Raw genomic sequence first — 18,777 nt, 5'->3', positions numbered from 1 at the left:
TTCCAGAAAAATTGCAGACTACAGGAACAATTTATGCTTCAGTTTGAGATACAGACAGCACAGACTCATCCCCAACAACCTGCACCTGTGTTCAAGAGTGGAAGGACAGAGGGAAGACAACATCCTGCAGAAAGCACAGCTCCAACTTCTCAATGAAAGAATAAGACAGATTGCAATACAGTCCTTTCAGCAGTTCCAAGAAGCCTCCACACCCATTTGCACTACTGCGGCAACGCTGAGGATACATATAAACCTCCAAGTGGCCTTAATGACTCTGTAAAAGAATGCAAATGACCAACTGTCTGCAAGGAATATAAATCCTTCCATTCCCCACCACGGGCTGAAGAAGAGCTGAAGAAACTACTTGGATGAGAAGCAAAATGTTTTCAAAGGAAAAAAACAAGAAAGTCCAGTTGCCTCTTGAAAAAGCAGCTTTGGAACTCCTCCTCTGTGATATAAAAACATGATTCTCATAAAGTAGGATCACTAAGTGAGAAAATCATCATCATCATCATCATCATCATCATCATCATCATCATCATCATCATCTGCTCTTCTTCTTTATCATAAAAATAATCATCAAGTCCCGGAATTAGGTCATGAAATAATTCAACTTTGCATAAGACAATCTCTAAAGATTCCAGAGAAGGAATTGGGTCTCTGTGTGAATGCATTGATTGTAGAAGAAATAACAAACATTACAATAGGCAAGAATATGAATGTTGAGAATGTTGAATATAACGTTCAACTGTTATCTGGCTTGGAATGAATGCAGTGAGCTTAGAGGCAGAGACACACCCCTCTGCCACTCCATTCCAGGTAACTGCATATATTTTATGCTGGATAAATAAAGCCTCACGCAGTAAATGGAAATCTTCAAATGGAATGGTTTCCACTATCTACTAAAGCAAGAAAGTAATTTCCAGTCTTTATAACAGCCCCTTTCTATTTTCAAATATGAAACATTTTTATAATTAATGTATTACAATAGATATAAGTACTGGAGACAATTGAGTTTTACTTTCTACAAGTGCATATTACATTCCATTACAATAGCTCTTGAACATTTCACTACTTGTCTTTCCACAGTAAGAAAATAGTGGTGTGTGTGTGTGTGTGTGTGTGTGTGTGTGTGTGTGTGTGTTAAAATTTTATTCTGGGAAAACAGATTGGTTTTTAAGGCAAAATCAGAATAATTTTGCAGAAAGAAATTAAAACAAAACAAAACAAGTCGTGGTCAATATGATAGTGGGATAGAAAAACCATATAATGAGTACCAGAGTTATTATTAGATTTTTTAATAGTTAAATATGAATGACTAAGTAAAAAGAAGCAGCTTAATTGCCAGTATATCATTGGTTTTCTGTAGAGATGAATTATCAATTAGGAAATGCTGAATTACACCAAAATAGACCTCTAGTCTTCATAGGATTATATGAGACAGACTTTCATACATGCTGGGAGGCCAAAATAAAGTTAGCTGGAAAATATATATCCCTCTCTGTTTATTCCCATTTGCTAAGAAGAGCCTGCAGCCCAAAGTAAAAATATTCCACCTTTCAAACTGATTCCCAACAACACTAAAGGATAGATTTCTCTATGTAATTGCAATTTAAAAGAAAGTGAATTTCATTGTTGGGTAGATACTAAACCACAGAATAACAGATAAGAATTGGAAGGACCTTTAATAACATCTAGCTAGCCTAACCTCTACCAATGTAAGAACCTATTGCAAAATACTAGAATCTGAAGTAACTTGGTTCTTTCTCAAAAATACATAAGAATATACTTATTAGGCCAAGTCTGAGTTCAGCATTTTCTTTCTCAAAGTAGCCAACCTCATGACTCTTCAGTGCTTTCCAGGAAAAGATTGTAAAGTCTCCAATTTAATGGCCATCACTGTCTTCAGGTAATGAATTCCATAAATAAATCATTTATGCTGTATAAAGAAGTGTTTCTTGTCAGAAAACTATTTGAGACCTTGACCATTTTTGGTTGTATTCTTCAACTCTTCAAATGTGTACAATTTCTATCATCTTGAGGGCCACATAAAATCAATGTTTCAGGTTTTTGTAATCCTAACCCCTTTAACCCTCTTTTCAAAGTGGATAAATGGGTTCTCATTTTACTGATTTTGGGGACATTTGCACTCCCCCCCCAAAAGGGTGCTGGTCAGGGGTGAAATTCACTTACCTTTCCTACCGGTTCGTAAATGTGCACGTGCCACATATGCTTTGCTTGCACCCGCTGTCATCTCCGCATGTGCAAAGCCTTTTGTGCATGTGCAGAGGCTGAAAATTGTAGCAAAAAAGGGACATCATGATGTCCGCATGGGCCGATGGGGCTTCGTGCAGTCGGCCCTACCCTATTGCACGATCCGGTAGGAACCGGCTGAATTTCACCCCTGGTGGTGGTGGATCACAAGTCAATTCTGGCCACAGCTTTCTGAGTGCCTACTCTAATATTAAGTCTGGATAAGATAACATTTTATATTTTATTTTATTATTTTGGTTATATTCTGTCTTTATTCACATTGTACTCATGCCAAAAGCATCGAGGTACTTCTGGGTTGAAAGGATTAGCCAGTGACATCACTGTTGCCTGGGAGATGCCCTGTTGAGGGCTCCTTTCATGTCCCTGACAGGAGGTGGAACAAAGGATAAAAGTTCACCCCATCCTGAGTATCAGGTATCTAACATGGGCTTGCTGCTTGTCAACCTAGTGTCCTAACCATAAAAACCATATGCTCCTTTTTAATAATAATAATAATAACAACAATAACAACAACAACAACAACAACAACAACAACAACAACAATAATAATAATAATAATAATAATAATAATAATAATAATAATAATAATTTTATTTCTATACCGCCCTTCTCCCGAAGGACTCAGGGCGGTGTACAGCCTATTGAAAGCACAAAAACAAACAATTAAAATAATTTAAAATTATTAAGTAATTTCGGCTCAATATTAAACCCCCCCAAAATTTAAAACATCCAATTTAAAATCATTACATTGATAGCCCGGCCTGGCGGAACAGCAGGGTTTTAAGGGCACAGCGAAATACCCTGAGGTTTTGCCTTTATTCTTTTTATATTTATTCATTCACTTAGAATATGGTGTATCATACATGAATTATATATTAATGTTTTAAACTAGATTAATAAAACATAATAAAATATGAATGTTAAAAGAATCTAAATTCAGGGACCAATGTCTAGGCCATCTAATCATTGAAACACAACATCAGTTGTATGAAAAAAATCAGAATTTGGATTGGTATATGCAAACATATATGCCTTCCTCCTCCTATTTTTCCCAATCCTGTGAAGTGGGTTGGGCTGAGAGAGAAAGACTGACCTAAAGTCACTCAGCTGACCTTCATGCCTAAGGTGGGACTAGAACTAATTGGTCTATCAATTATCACTCTACCTCACAGTTTGGTCTAGTAAGATGCTGGAAAAGTATTGTATTTACTGAATGATGTATGAGATTCAGCCTATAATAGTCCTAGAAAGCTCAACTCCTTTTAATGTCTCTTCTTCATTTTTAGACAAAGAAAATGAATCCCCTCTAGATCCGTAGCTATAAATTATTTTCTGCTGCAATGACATTTTGTCAAATGGTGAAAAACCAGTTGTTTCCCTGTCTCTCCAGAAACAGCTGCTGCTGCAGGGGACTATTCATTTATTTTATCTAAGCTCAAGGCACATTCCAGGAGTTGTCTTTTATACTAGAGTGCCTTGACTGCAGACATTGTCTGCATCTTTGAACAAAAAACCCCACACACATACACGCACATGCACACACAGACACATACTGTACATACACGGACGAATAGACACATACCTAGCCCTGTAGCTTTCTTGACTCTAGAAGCAATTTTATTGACCATGTACTAATCCATTTGACAATGCAAAGGTGTCTCTTCTCTTCTCTACTTCTCCAAGAGCCACGGTCACCAATTCAGAAGTCAAGAGATTATATTGCTTATAGTTTACAGTCGATTACACCCATCAGTTGAAAGCTTTTGCTTCTTTCATATGCTGGACTTAGAGTGCTGATGCTGTTGTTTGAAATGAAGCCATTGGATAAGAAGCATTTTCTTTCCATCAACTCCACTGTCAGGGCTGTGGACAATTTGGGCAGGAGCAGGAGGAAGCTAAACTCACTTGTCGGTTGTCTGAAAGAACATCCTTTTCCTTCCATATTAGTATACCCTTTATTGTCATTGTACATCATATATACAATGATATTGCTGGGTTATCTGAAGATAACATGTTTGTTTTCATGAGCTTGGAAGCTCCTGATCTTCATGAAGCAGGTCACCTTCTACATTATTATTATTATTATTATTATTATTATTATTATTATTATTATTATTTATTGGTTAATCTTTAGTGAGATTCACAGCCTTTGAGGCTGGTTAATAGCTCAGCAGCTCGAGTCCTAACCAAGGACCTAGGAACTGTTAAGGTATCGTCGGAGGATGTAAGCTGTTCTGAGTAAGGTGGTTTTTTGTAGAGTCAAAATGTTCAAGTCCGGCAAATTTAGGATTTCTAAATAGCGGGGTAGCCCTTTGGGTATTGCTCCGAGGGCTCCAATTACAATCAGGACAACACACGATTTCTTTTTCCACAGTCGCTCAACTTCAATTTGTAAGTCCCGGTACTTTGTGATTTTTTCTTGCTGCTTATCTTCAATTCGTGCATCACCAGGTATTGCAATGTCAATGAACCATACTTTTTTCTTTTCAACTATTGTTATGTCAGGTGTGTTGTGGACCAAGTGCCTGTCAGTCTGAATCCTAAAGTCCCACAAGATCTTGAGTTTCTCATTCTCTAAAACTTTCTCAACCTGATGTTCCCAGTGGTTTTTGCTGTACTCAAATCCAAACTTCTGGCACAATTTCCAGTGAATGATTTTAGCAACATGGTCATGGCGTTGTAGGTAGTCAGTTTGTGAAATTTTGCTGCACCCACTGATCAGGTGGTCGACTGTCTCATCTTTCTCATTGCAGAGGCGGCATTTGCTATTGGTGGTAACATGTTGAATTTTTGCCTTCATACAGTTTATGGCTAGGGCTTGTTCTTGAGCTGCCAAAATAAAGCTTTCAGTTTCTTTTTTCAGTACTCCTGATCTTAACCAGTTCCAAGTTAGTTTCTGGTCAGCTTTGCCTTCAATACTTTTCAAGTATTGGCCATGCAGAGCTTTGTGTTTCCAGTTTTCAGCTCGCTGCTCAATTACTTCTTTCTTATATTCTGCTTTTGTTTTAGTTGTCTTTACAAGGCCTCCTTTATTTACTTCCTTAATCATTGGTTCTTCACTTTTCTGGATGTAATCATTCAAGCTGCATTTTTCTTCTTCCACAGTCTGCTTTACTTGTAGGAGTCCTCGACCACATTATTATTATTATTATTATTATTATTATTATTATTATTATTATTATTATTATTATTATTATTACTACTACTACTACTATTACTATTACTATTACTATTATTATTATTTCTTTTTATACACAGCAAACGAGATGACCATGCTGGATTTCGTATCCCAAATCACTAGTCGAACACTTCCCAAGCTTTTAGGACTGTGTGATGTATTGGTGGATTATGCGAGCAGATCCCAGTAAAGTGGCCTTCTGCAGTTGACCAATGGTGATCTTGTCAGCACCAATTGTTTTTAAGCATTTGCCTAGGTCTTTAGGCACAGCACCCAGTGTGCCAAATACCACTGGAACCACCTGCACTGGTTTATGCCAGAGTCTCTGCAGTTCAATTCTCAAGTCCTGATATCTGGTGACTTTTTCAAGTTGTTTCTCGTCGATTCTGCTGTCACCAGATATGGCAATGTCGACGATCCACACTTTTTTCTTCTCCACAATCGTGATATCCGGGGTATTGTGTTCCAAAACTTTATCAGTCTGTATTCGGAAGTCCCACAGTAGTTTCGCATGCTCATTTTCGACCACTTTTTCAGGCTTATGATCCCACCAGTTCTTTGCTACAGGCAGATGGTAGTTATGAGACAAGTTCCAAATAATGTGACACAAGACACAAATAATACATTATTATTATTATTATTATTATTATTATTATTATTATTATTATTATTATTTAATCTTTAGTGAGATTCACAGCCTTGAGGCTCAGCAGCTCGAGTCCTAACCGATGACCTAGGAACTGTTAAGGTATCGTTGGAGGAGGTAAGCTGTTCTGAGTAAGGTGGTTTTTTGTAGAGTCAAAATGTTCAAGTCTGGCAAAATTAGAATTTCTAAATAGTGGGGTAGCCCTTTGGGTATTGCTCCAACGGCTCCAATTACAATCGGGACAACACACGATTTCTTTTTCCACAGTTGCTCAACTTCAATTTGCAAGTCCCGGTACTTTGTGATTTTTTTATATTTTTATTTTATTATTATTATTATTATTATTATTATTATTATTATTATTATTATTATTATTATTATTATTCTATATCCTTTTTGGGCAGAAAAGAAGGCTGTGTAGTGCTTGTTTTTGGAACAATCTGATTAATGCATTCTATATAGGGCTGCATTTGAAGACCATTAGGAAGGTACAGTCGGTTTGAAATGCAGCAGTATGAAAAGGAATAGGCATTTCATTCTCTGCCCATGTGTCACTCCTCCTCCTTCTCCTCCTTCATTAACTGCCAGTTGGCTTCATTGCTAGGACCCATTACACAAGTGACCACCTTTCTCTCATTGTTTCTGTCTGTATGTTCAGGCAGAGCAAACCCCTTCAACTAATTACTACCATGACAAATTCAAAATTGAAGACATTTATATCAAAGTGACGGTATGATTAAGTTAGCCTGAAGTTTTTGTAATGTAATTTTGGAAAGTATTTGAGTGGGTCTCTATGGATGCATTGTAAAATTTTGTCATGGCATGCCATCGCTTGCAGCTGCTGGTGCCAGCACATTGCTTTTGATATGTGTTCCCCATTGTGTGCCTGCTTACTGTCTTGTCATCCTGTCTTCTGCTTTGCTCTGCAAGAGAGAGAAACAAAAGAAAAACAAGTCAAGAACAAGACAATGCAAACTGACTATACTGGGGATGATGTGACTGAAGGACAGCACCGTTATAACTTCAAATGATTGCTGAATAAGGCAGTTGTAAGGGAGGATTGCTTATTGCCTACCATTAACAAAGGCAGAATGAAATTGACTAGAATCAGTAGAGAGCCAGCTTGATGCAATTGGCAAGGCAGTCCTAATAAAGAAATTTCAACAAAGCAATTAGGGAATATGTCCTAAATCCCATCGATACTCCTCTGTTGGCTAACAAAAGACAATCTCATATATTGTGAAAGTTTTCAGACTAGATCAATGAATTTACTACTAACTTTGCATTTATTTAGATTTCTATTTGCAGTTCACTATGGGCATTTGTGAAACTTTTACAAGTTAATTCATTAGTTGGGACCCTTGTGATTCTCAAAGAGTTTAAAAAATAAACTCATGTCAATAATTCCATTATCATAATCACATATAAAAATACTTTGCTTCTCCACTCCAAAAAGCATTCCCATACAAGACAGCAAACAATAGAATTTATATAGGTATTTTTTGCAATGCTGAATGTAATAGTGTGTGTGTATGTGTGTGCATATATATATTCTGTTCTGCCCTTGTCAAATTATTAGCAAGTTTCACTGTGAAGAAAGAATGTCTGAAGCATCCTTCTGAAAGGTTTTCAACACACTGTGCTTCTTTGTAGTCATGGATAATAGTCAAGCACATATACCATCTCCTGAAGTTCCAATTTCTTCCAAGACTATTTTTCTTTCTTTCTCTTTTTTCTCCATAAGTGCTTATTTTATGTAGATTGCAATCTAATGGCCAAGAAGAACCAACTTATTACACTGTGAAGGAAATTTATGAGTTTCTTTGCAAACTTCTAGGTCAGAGTTTCAGAAGCTTTGTGAAAGATATGCAGTTTTCCGGAGGCACAATCAGTTTTTACCCATCAAAATAATAACATTTCAATGTAAACGAGCAAAAATGTGTTTCAGCAAGTCAAGTGTTTCAAGAGCTGAAGAAAACCATCATTTTAGAACCATTTCATGGATGCACATGGGGAGGAAGTATCTGATTTCCAATTTGCCAATGAAGTAGACATGTAAATCTGTTCTCATAGAGGTCAGAGATTTACGAGAGTGATTTCTGGTTGGAGCTGATTTTTACTAGGTCTTTGTTTTCCATTGGCTTTGACAGACTGATGCTAGGAGCAAACGAGGACAAGAGTATGAAGGAGAAAAGTATTCCTTTTACTTGGGATAGTCATTCTTTTCCATTGAATGCACAGCTTTGGGAGGAACAAGGAAAGGCACAACTGCTTAGCCAGCCATATCAGCTGAATCAATCATGACAATAAATTGGGTGTAGATATTACTGTTTGATCATCCTCACTTCTAAGGCAAGACTAAGTGAAGGACAAATAGCTTTTCCCCTCTTTGGTAACACCTATTCCTATTAACAACTCAGAAGAATAGCAACCCTTATCTTCAGGAGAACTAGGAGAACTAGGAGTCTTTGAGTGTAAGTTCTAAGCAAAACCTATTCAGCTGTCCATCACTTGAAGATTGTTTTTATAAAATGTATATAACACTTACATGCATAGAAGGGAAGACATTCCCCTCTTGTGACCTCCAGAATCCTCCCAGAACATCTTTCCAAATCTGAACATGAAGTTCAATAGTGCAATTGGTTTCAAAGTAATGGTTAAAATTACTTATCTGTAATTATCTGTGGAAACCCTTCCTATTTTATCTTTTAAATATCCCTAGGTCTTCAAACCACACACACACACACACACACACACACACACACACACACACACATCTATCATCCCAATGATTTCAACATATCACCTTGACACCCCTGGAATATTATTCACATATGCTGAGCATTCCCTCTTTCCCAGTCATGGAAAGATAATTTCCCTTGTCCATTAGAATTAAAATATAAAGTTAAAGCTTTCCCCACACATGCATGCTAGTCATTTCCAGCTCTAGGTTGAAGAGCCAGTGCTAACCAAAGACATCTCTGTGGTCATGTGGCCAGCATGACTGAATGCCAAAGGCGCGTGGAGCACTGTTATCTTCCCACCCTATTTTTTTACTTGTATTTTTTACGTGCTTTCAAACCGCTAGGTTGGCAGAAGCTGAGGCAAGTAATGGGAGCTCACCCATTACGTGGCCCTAGGGATTCGAACAGCTGAACTGCCGACCTTCTGATCGACAAACTCACCATCTTAGCCATTGAGCCACCACATCCCCTTAGACACACACACCCATTAGAATTACTTGCATTTAAAGGAGCCCATGTTTTGCATGAGTTACACTTTTGTGCATATTTCCTATCTGAAAAGAGGCCAACCCATGGCACTGAATACTGTAGCTCCTAAAGTAGGAGCTTCTGCCTGGCTGTTGCACTGTATATCTCTATTGAAAGAGTGAAGCTGTAGTTCTACAGACTAGAGAAAGCAACTAGGTTCTTCTAGATGTGGTGAATTACAATTGCCACATTGCTATAGCCTTCTTGATGACGACTGATGCAATTTGAAGGACACCAATTGGCCCCCTTTGCTGTGGCCACTTACTGAACATAACTGAATTTATTTCTGAATAGCAAGGTGTAATCATATTTGATGCATAAATATGACGTTATTCTAGTGTGAGCTTTGAAACTAACAAATCTCTCCCCATTGTCTCTTTCTCTCCCTCAACAATACTTTTCCTGAAAACAATAACAATCGTAGATACATTTTGATGAATATGTTTTAATAACTTCATTTTTTGGGGGAAACTACACCAAGGTAGACCTATGAAATATGAAATCAATCTTCAAATGCAGCTATATATTTATTCAAAATTGTGCGCAACTGTTTTTCCCCTCTAGACCAAGTGGGGAATATTTAATAAATGCACACCACCTGTGCACTAAATTGGGCTTATACAACTGCAATTTCTTCAAGTACTTTTCCTTCTCTACAGTGGCTCAAACAAAGCTGTTGAAGTTTTTCTGATAAAAAAAAAACCCTTTGAAAAACTATCACAGACCTTGGGAGTTAAGAGACTCAAAATTACAGTAGTGGCCAAAATTGTGGAAACCTTATGGGGAAAGTGTATTTTTGAGGTTTGATGCTAATAACACCACTATTTTTTTCGAGTAGTACCATACAATTATATATCAATGGAAGGATAATTTAATCAAGAATGTAATGCAACAAGGCTTGTTCAATTATCTGGATTCTATGAAAAGTAACAACCAAATAATCAGAAAAAGGAAGCACAACTTGCTTAGTAGCTTTCCTTCATCTGATTGTAGCCAATGAGCATGAGTGTTTAGAGAGCCAATCAGGTGTCATATTGTTTTGGCAATGAGCGAATCAGATCACAGTAGGATTCAGTTATTGATATTGAAGCTGAGAGGAGGACATTTGTTAGTGTTTTATGTGATTACTATCAAGTTGGTTGGGGTTTTTTGTGTTCTTTCATTTAGTGAGCTTGTAAAAGGTAATAAAATTAAAGTAAGAGTGCAAAGAGTTGACTGGTCGCCCAGAAAGCAATGTAAAATAGTATTATTAAGTGAACAAGGCTACAGTTATAAAGAAATTAGAAGAAAAATTGGTGGAAACTTAACCAAAGCATTTATAAGTTTTTGAACAAGTATAAGGAGATTCAGTCACTACAAAACCACACTGGTAAAGGCAGGAAAAGGTGCACAACAGCAAGTGATGATAGAAGAATTAAGAGACTGTGCCTATGTGACAGAAGAAAATCATCTGGGTGTATACAAGATGAAATGGCGCAATGCAATATGAAGTTGTGAGCAAGGACTGTTTGGTGCAGACTGCAGGAATTTGGCTTAAAATCTAGAATTCCACGAAAAAAGCCACTTTTATCTCTCAAACAAAGGTTGAAAAGCATTACATTTCTTGATTAAATTGTCTTTCCATTGATATATAATTTTATGGTACTACTCCAAAAAAAAAAGTGGTGTTATTAGCCATCAAACCTCAAAAATACACTTTTCCCAAAAGGTTTCCACAATTTTGGCCACTACTGTATACATCCTGAAACATACATTCTAAATCAAGTATGTGTATAGTCTGTACACCACTAGGAAAACTCAGAAAGGTGTTACAGTAACAATGTACAACAGCATTACTAATATGTGCATACCAAAACAGGACATATATAAAGAAATCAAAATTAGCACTATTAAAATTGTCTTTAAAACAAACAAAACAAAATTTGTTTTGTGCATAAACCAGGGGTGTTTTTCAGCAGGTTCTGACAGGTTCTGGAGAACCGGTATCAGAAATTTTGAGTAGTTTGGAGAGCCGGCAAATACCATCCCTGGCTGGCCCCAGAGTGGGGTGGGAACGGAGATTTTGCAGTATCCTTCCCCTGGAGTGGGGTGGGAATGGAGATTTTGCAGTAATCTTCCCCTGCCACACCCACCAAACCACGGCCACAGAACTGGTAGTAAAAAAATTTGAATTCTACCACTGGCATAAACAAACATGGTCCAAAGCCATGTCAAGCCAACACATACATACAAAATTACATTATAGGAAGGTCACGAATTGCTCTTTTTCTTAGATGTTCTTAGTATAGCTGAATATATGTGGAATGGATAAAGGGCATGGTAGCAAGGACAAATGAGCTCTTCCTTACAAATCACTGCAAGAAAATATAATGTGGTTCTTCCACTTTCAATGTTCTGCCTGAGAATTGAATTCACAAGTCATACCACTTATCTATTTAATGTCAAAGTCAAGATAAAATCTGTAGTTCTTCACAATGATAGACTTTCAAATGTTGTTTAATTTTCTGTACTGTATTGGGTTGTTAATCACAGTTTATACTTTTAGTCAATTGCCTTGGGTTCACCTGTGTATGTTGAAATTTCTCCAAACTCATTTAATTCTTCTGAAAGTTTCAAAAAAAGCAGTCCTATAAGCCTATTTCTGACAATTGTATTTTCTCTGAATAATAGAAAAGTTGCAATTCCTTTCCAAGCTTAAACATTATTTTGGTCTCAGTCCCACTGAACAGCTGTTTTCTTAATAATACCAACAAATGGGGATTAAAATGGGATTTAAATCCAATTTTATATTAGAATCAACCAGTCAGTCTTGATTAATATATTACGTTCCATTTATGGAGACCCACAAAGGGAGGTTTTTACTTTGGCATCAGTTATAGGATGTCTTTGCTCATGAGAAATTTTTACAAAAATAATTATCTCACAGTACTATACAGAGAATTCCTCCTGTACTTTTTTTTACCTTATTCAATTTCATAAAGATGATGATGATGATTAATCGCACAGTCAGCCAGATATTCAGAGTGGATTTGACATTTTTGTGTACCTATTGTGTCCTTACCAAGGACCTGGGATAGGCAAATCGGGATGTTTGACAGTGTTACAGATATCGTTATGGATGGAAGCTGTTCCAAGTAAAGCCACGTTCTGGATGAAGGGCATAGATTCATTGTCATTATTTTTCTGGTCTTCCTATCCATTGCTTTTACTTCTGCTTTTCTCCAGTCCACTATTCCTGCTATATATCAAATGACTGGAATTGCCCAGGTGTTGATTGCCTTGATGGTATTTCTTCCATTGAGTTTGGACTTTAAGATCTTCTTCACTCTCTTGATGCATTCATCTTTAATATTTTCTTGACTTCAGTGTGCTTGATGTTGTCAGCTTGAAGGATACCCAGGTATTTGTAATAATCATCTTCATTCAAACTCTTAATGTTATTTTTATGGGGCATCTTGATTCCTTCAATTTTCACTATTTTTCCTTGTTTGATAGTTAGTGTGGCATATTTGTCCAATCCAAACTCCATTGCAATATCTTGGCTATACGAACAGAATTGAGGAGAAATTCTATTTCATCCCAAGGAAGTGGGATATTTTGAAAGATATTTTTGATGTTTGATAGCCATGGCCTGAGTTATTCAGTATTGTTGACAGAGGAGATGACAAATAGTAGTGGTGATAGTGAATCTTCTTGAAATATTCTTCTCTTGATATTAATCTCTCCCAATCTCTCACCATTGACCTGCAACTGTGTCTTCCATTGTGCCATTGATCTTTGCACAAAGCTTCTGATGTTTCTACTGACTCCTGTTATTTCTAGGCACTTGATTATCTAGTCATGTGTCAGAGAGCTGAATGTCTTGTTGTAGTCCATCCATGCTACATTCAAGTTTGTCTTCCTTCTCTTGCAGTTTTCCAAAATCATTTTGTCAATTAGGAGTTGATCTTTTGTTCCTCTGCTATTGGGATAGTTTCCTTTCTGCTCGGATGGAAAGAGATTGTTTTCAACCAGATGCTGTTGGACTGCATCAGCTACCACACCAATTAACAATTTGAAAGCTGTTGGTAAGCAAGTAATTGGCCTATAGTTGCCTTGTGCTGCCCCTTTTCCTGGATCTTTCATTATCAGGTAGGTTTTGCTAGATGTTAGCCACTCTTCAATTTCACTTCCCTATAGTATGTTGTTAAATTTATCATTATTGTTATTGTTCATCGCACAGTCAGACAGATGTTCAGACTGGGTTTGGCATTTTGTCTATCAAGTCCTTACCAAGGATAGGCAGATCTGGATGTTTGATGGTGTTACAGATATCATCACAGGATGGAAGCTGTTCCAAGTAAAGCCATCTTCTGCAATTGACTGATGGCAAATTTATCAATGCTAATGGTGTTCAAGTGGTGCTCCAGTTGTTTTGGGATTGCACCCAAGGAGCCTATTACTATTGGTACTACTTTTACTTGCCTTTGCCATAGTTATATTTCTGTTTGTAGGTCTTTGTATTTTGTTATCTTCTCCAGTTCTTTTTCTTCTATTCTTCTGTCTCCAGGCACTGCCACATCCAATATGTATAGGTGGATGTACAGGTGGATGATGATGATGATGATTTATTTGCATGCAGTTGGTTGTATATTCAACAACTTTGGGTTGAATATGATTTTGAAATTCCTTTCAAAAAAGAAAAGAAATCTGGTGAAGTTCTCATAGATGAATTAAATGTTCTTGTAATGACTCAGAAATGAAGTGATCATCTCTAAGTGATTTTCACCCTCCCTGTTAATCCCAAGGAAAGACATGATAACTCCTCCATGAAGTTTTTTTTTCAGATATTCAGATTGGAATGTATGGAAGCCAAAACAGCATTTCAAGTGATGGAAATATACTGTGTTTCCCTGAAAATAAGACCCTGTCTTATATTTTTTTGAACCCTGAAATAAGTGCTTGGCCTTATTGCCATGTGCTCAAAAGCCCGATTGGGCTTATTATCAGGGGATGTCTTATTTTGGGGGAAACAGGGTATATATAGCATAGACATGACTATGTAGTATTCCTGCAATTCCTAGACATTTAGGGTAACCTGATGCAGCTTATTTTATAATTATTTAAACTACATTAATATAAATAAATAAATAAATAAAATACTTGAGAACTTTTCAGGTCTTGGAAATAAGGACAATTTTCTATATGGGGTTCTGCCAGCTATTATTTTTGTCTCTTTTTGTCTTTTTTTTTTTTAAGAAAAACCTTGAAAAAGGTATGTTTTCTTTCTAGATTAGGCATCTACTTGCTGAGATGAGTGGGTGTAACCTAATGCCCAGCTGAGACTGCCTGTGAAGATAAGTGAGCCAATTATATGCTCTAAAAAGATGAATGTTGACTGGAGAATAAAAACATGGTCAAATCAGGCATAGCATCTGAAAAACTGTTGCGAAATTCAAATTCCAACTTTCTTCCATACTTTGCTTTTTGGATTGCTGCTGACTTCTTCTCAAGGTAAGACTTCTTCAGTAAGTATTGAAGGCAACCAACCTAAATACCTTTGGTACATGCCACAGCTAGGGGAGAAGAAATCTCTCAGTCATTTCCAATATCATGAGCTCTGGAGGAGGAGGCTAAAAAAAGAACCTCTGAAGTAGAGTGACACAAAGCAACACACTCCCTTTACTCCACTTGTAAAAATGAGAGGTTGCTTTATGAAGCAGGTTAGTGGATGCTTTGTTTGATGCTTTTTAAAGTGAAGCACGTTTTAAAATTTTGCACTGTTCCTCTGGCTGCTTCTACCATTTTGAAAAAATCAATCATCCGGTGACTTACCTTGATATAATAGCATTAATAATAGCAGATACTAAGGAGCTTTCAATTATAACAATTTATTTTGAATTGATAAGATCACAAGTAGATTTAGTCTGTGGATATAGGCTATATAGCAGCAGGACAACGTCATAAGTTGAAACCTCAAGCAGAAAGAGCCATAGAAAATCCTAACTTTCATACTTAACATTTGGATGCCTTAAGGCATATTTGGTTTGTAATTTCATGGTGATTTTAAAGCACCAACAGTACATGTAAAGCAATTGAAAATGCTCTGTAACCTAGATTTTTTAAAAAACAAAAAATATTTCGTAGCATTTTTGAGGGTATGTGTGTGTAAATTGATAGGTATAAGAAGCTGTGTCTCCAAATAGGGGGGGGGAGGGGGGACTTAACATATTGTTATATTTCCTTAAACAATTGTCACAAATATATTGTAAGACATCTAATTTTATGGAACTACTTTTGAATAAAAATTGCTGCAACTTTGAGGAAATGGCAATGTTATTAATCTATAATCAGTCACTGACATATTCATTTGTTCTGGAGACCAGCTGTCGGTACAGTAATTTTAATGAAATTAAGAAATCATTGCTATAACCATATGCATGCTTTTAATTTGATGCAGTGTGTGATATATATCAAACTTATATTGTAGTGTTTCATAAACTGATAACAATCACCTCACCTTCACCCTTTCTTTAAAAAAGAAAGAAACTGAAATACAAATGGAACTCTTGTGTGCACTTTGGGAGCTTGGGTTTACACAGGAATTTTCTTTACTTTCCCATCCATGGACACAACTCTGTGAGTCAATACTTGAACATTGTCAACCCACCAAATATCTTTCCCCTTCTTCTCACCTTCCCACTTAGCAGCATGAGCCCATAAACTGGTCCCACCTTCCAGAGAAATGTCAACTAAGTGTGCTCTTGGAATATCACAGCTACATAACATCCAGCATATTAGCTCCTAAGCTTTCTTGTATTTATTTAAAAATCTTTACCATCTCTACACTTAGAACATTCTTGCTAACTTGCCCCTGAGGAGACCTAAATACCTCATTCAATCATATTTTCCATTTCCTCTCAGGCATGACTATGCCATCACACAGGAAGGAGGGAATGGATGTTAGGTTTTCACCATCAATTGCCTAGTTCTTTGTACTTCATTAGTGTCTCAGAAATAAAGTCATGTGGAGAAGGGTGCTGGGAATTCAGGAATCAGTAAAACAGTCTAACATCTTCTTCCCCATTTTCTAGGCACCTCCTGTTCTCAAAATGTGGTGATGCCACTTCCCCTCATACCACAGCTGATCCTTCTCACTGATTGGTTCTCCCACTTTGACATAGATGGAATGATTTTGTCCTCCTTTTTTCTAGTTCATCTGACTATATAAACAAGTTGTTGTTTGTAGTTAATTTTGATACGGTTTTGTGGTTTTCTTCTACAATATTCATCAATGTATTTGTGACTTTGGTAAAAATATGGCAAACTGATGACACACCCAGGGAATGATCCCGGAAAGATTTTTCCCTGGACTATAGCTTTTTCAATTACCAACAGAAGGAACCAGTGTTCCTTTAGTTTATATGACTCTCCTGGGTTAGAGAAAGTCCTAGAATTATCCCACAAGATCCTCCGATACAGCCTGTGTGCCAAAAGCTGGGGGTGGGGGGCTACAATCGGTTTATTGTTCAAGAAGCAGCCATTTTGGAATTTTGGAATTTATTTTTCAAATGGATAGTAAATTGTGCTTTTCATTCTTAATCATTTTAAGCACTATTAATATTTATTAAGCTAAAAGAGCCTCTCTTTAGCCACACCTTTATTCCTTTTTTGAAGATCTGTGCCATTTGGGGGATTTCTTCATAGTTAAACAATAACTTTAAAAAAAAAGTTGATTGAAAAATATAAGGGCAGAAAGTTGTGGTTCTAGTTTATTATTTTTAGTAATTCGTAGTTTGGTCTGTTTTGCTATGGGTGGCTGGAACTTTCCAATTTTTATTATTCCTGATTGACCGGCAATTCTTAAGTTACTTACAAAAAAGCTACTCTTTGACTAAAAGAGGAAGTTAAGAAGGTGGAGGAGCAAATTATTAGCGATGTATTTGAAAAAAACTTTAAATAAAATCCGTAGTTCAAAAATCAACTATGCTCCAAGGATGCAAAAAGAAACAACACCCCTACTCACTATTTCAGAGATACAAATATAAGTATAAAGTTACCAAACCACTAACACAATTTCACAAGTATCTGACAAAGCAGAGTAGTCAATTGCAATTTTGGAATATAAACCTGACACCATTTTTTATTATGATGGTTTAAATATAAGCGTCCTAACACAATTGAAAGAAGAGCCCCAAGAAAATCTGCAACTTTTAAAAGGACAAGTTTGGGACTTTTTCCTCATGGACATTAACAACATCCTTGAGAAAAAGAAAAGCTCATAACTACTTGACAAACATTCCAGAGAAGAAAAGTATTTTATTCCATGTACACAAGCTGGAAAGAGTGACTTAAACTTAATGTGTCAATTGGAATTAGGATGGATTTTTGAATTAGTCTGATATTTGTAATTGAAAGAAAGTCTTAATCTAAAGTTTGAAAATGTATTTTTCTTTTACATCATGGATGTCAAACTCGCTGCATGACATTCCAGTCACGTAATGTATTGAATGTTTTTTTTTCTTTACAGAGGTGGGGTAGGCATGGCTTGGCTTGACACATCTAGACTGCGGGCCACCAGTTTGACACCCCTGCTTTACATATAATGCTTAAATAATTCCTAAAATTTGTAAAATATTATTGAAAGTATATTTGAACGTATCTATGTTAAGAGAAGTTTTTAAAAAGATCTATTAGCTTAAAGAAAAGATTTAGAGCTTTAAAAAGGATGTATAAGAGAAGAAAAAAATATTCATCAGGGCAACTTAGAGGGTTCTAAATTTAATTAGTTAATTGGAATTAATTGGAATTTTATTGGTCTAAAAGTGAACTTTAAAGTATGTAAAGAGGAAGTTTATAAAAGACATATTAGAAAGTTTGGATTTTAGAAATGTTTTTAAAGAAAAGTTCAGTATTTTAAGATGGATGCAAAAAAAGTATTTTCCCTTTAAGTTTAAAGAATCTGAAAGAATACATTGAATTGTGTTAATATACATGGTGATAGTTTATAAAGTACAAATAGAAATGCATATTATTTTCACAGCAAGGAAGATAAAGCAGAATGGTTAAGTTGATTGTTTTATTCAAAGAGGAGAATATATTTACTTATGTTTTTTATTTGCATATCATTTCTGGATTTTGTGTTTGTGATAAAAAAATGAAACTTTGGTCTTGCCAATTAGATAGATTTGTTGTTATAGAAATGGCTAGTTATACACTAATGCGTAAAAATAAAAAGTTGAGACTGTAATGTTATCTTGTACTGTGCTAAAAAGAGTTGGAAGTCAACATTTTTTTCTTTCTTCGTTGATACCTCATATTTTCTTTCCCCCTCTTTTTTCTTCCCTTAATTTCCTATTTTTATTTTTATTTGCATTTTACATATTGATAAAACAATAAAAGTCATGAGACAGAACATTCATCAATGT

The sequence above is a fragment of the Pantherophis guttatus genome, chromosome 3 (genome assembly GCF_059756535.1).
Source record: "Pantherophis guttatus breed Tessera chromosome 3, ASM5975653v1, whole genome shotgun sequence".
Lineage (NCBI taxonomy): Eukaryota > Metazoa > Chordata > Lepidosauria > Squamata > Colubridae > Pantherophis > Pantherophis guttatus.
Note: the sequence above shows the minus strand (reverse complement) of the source record.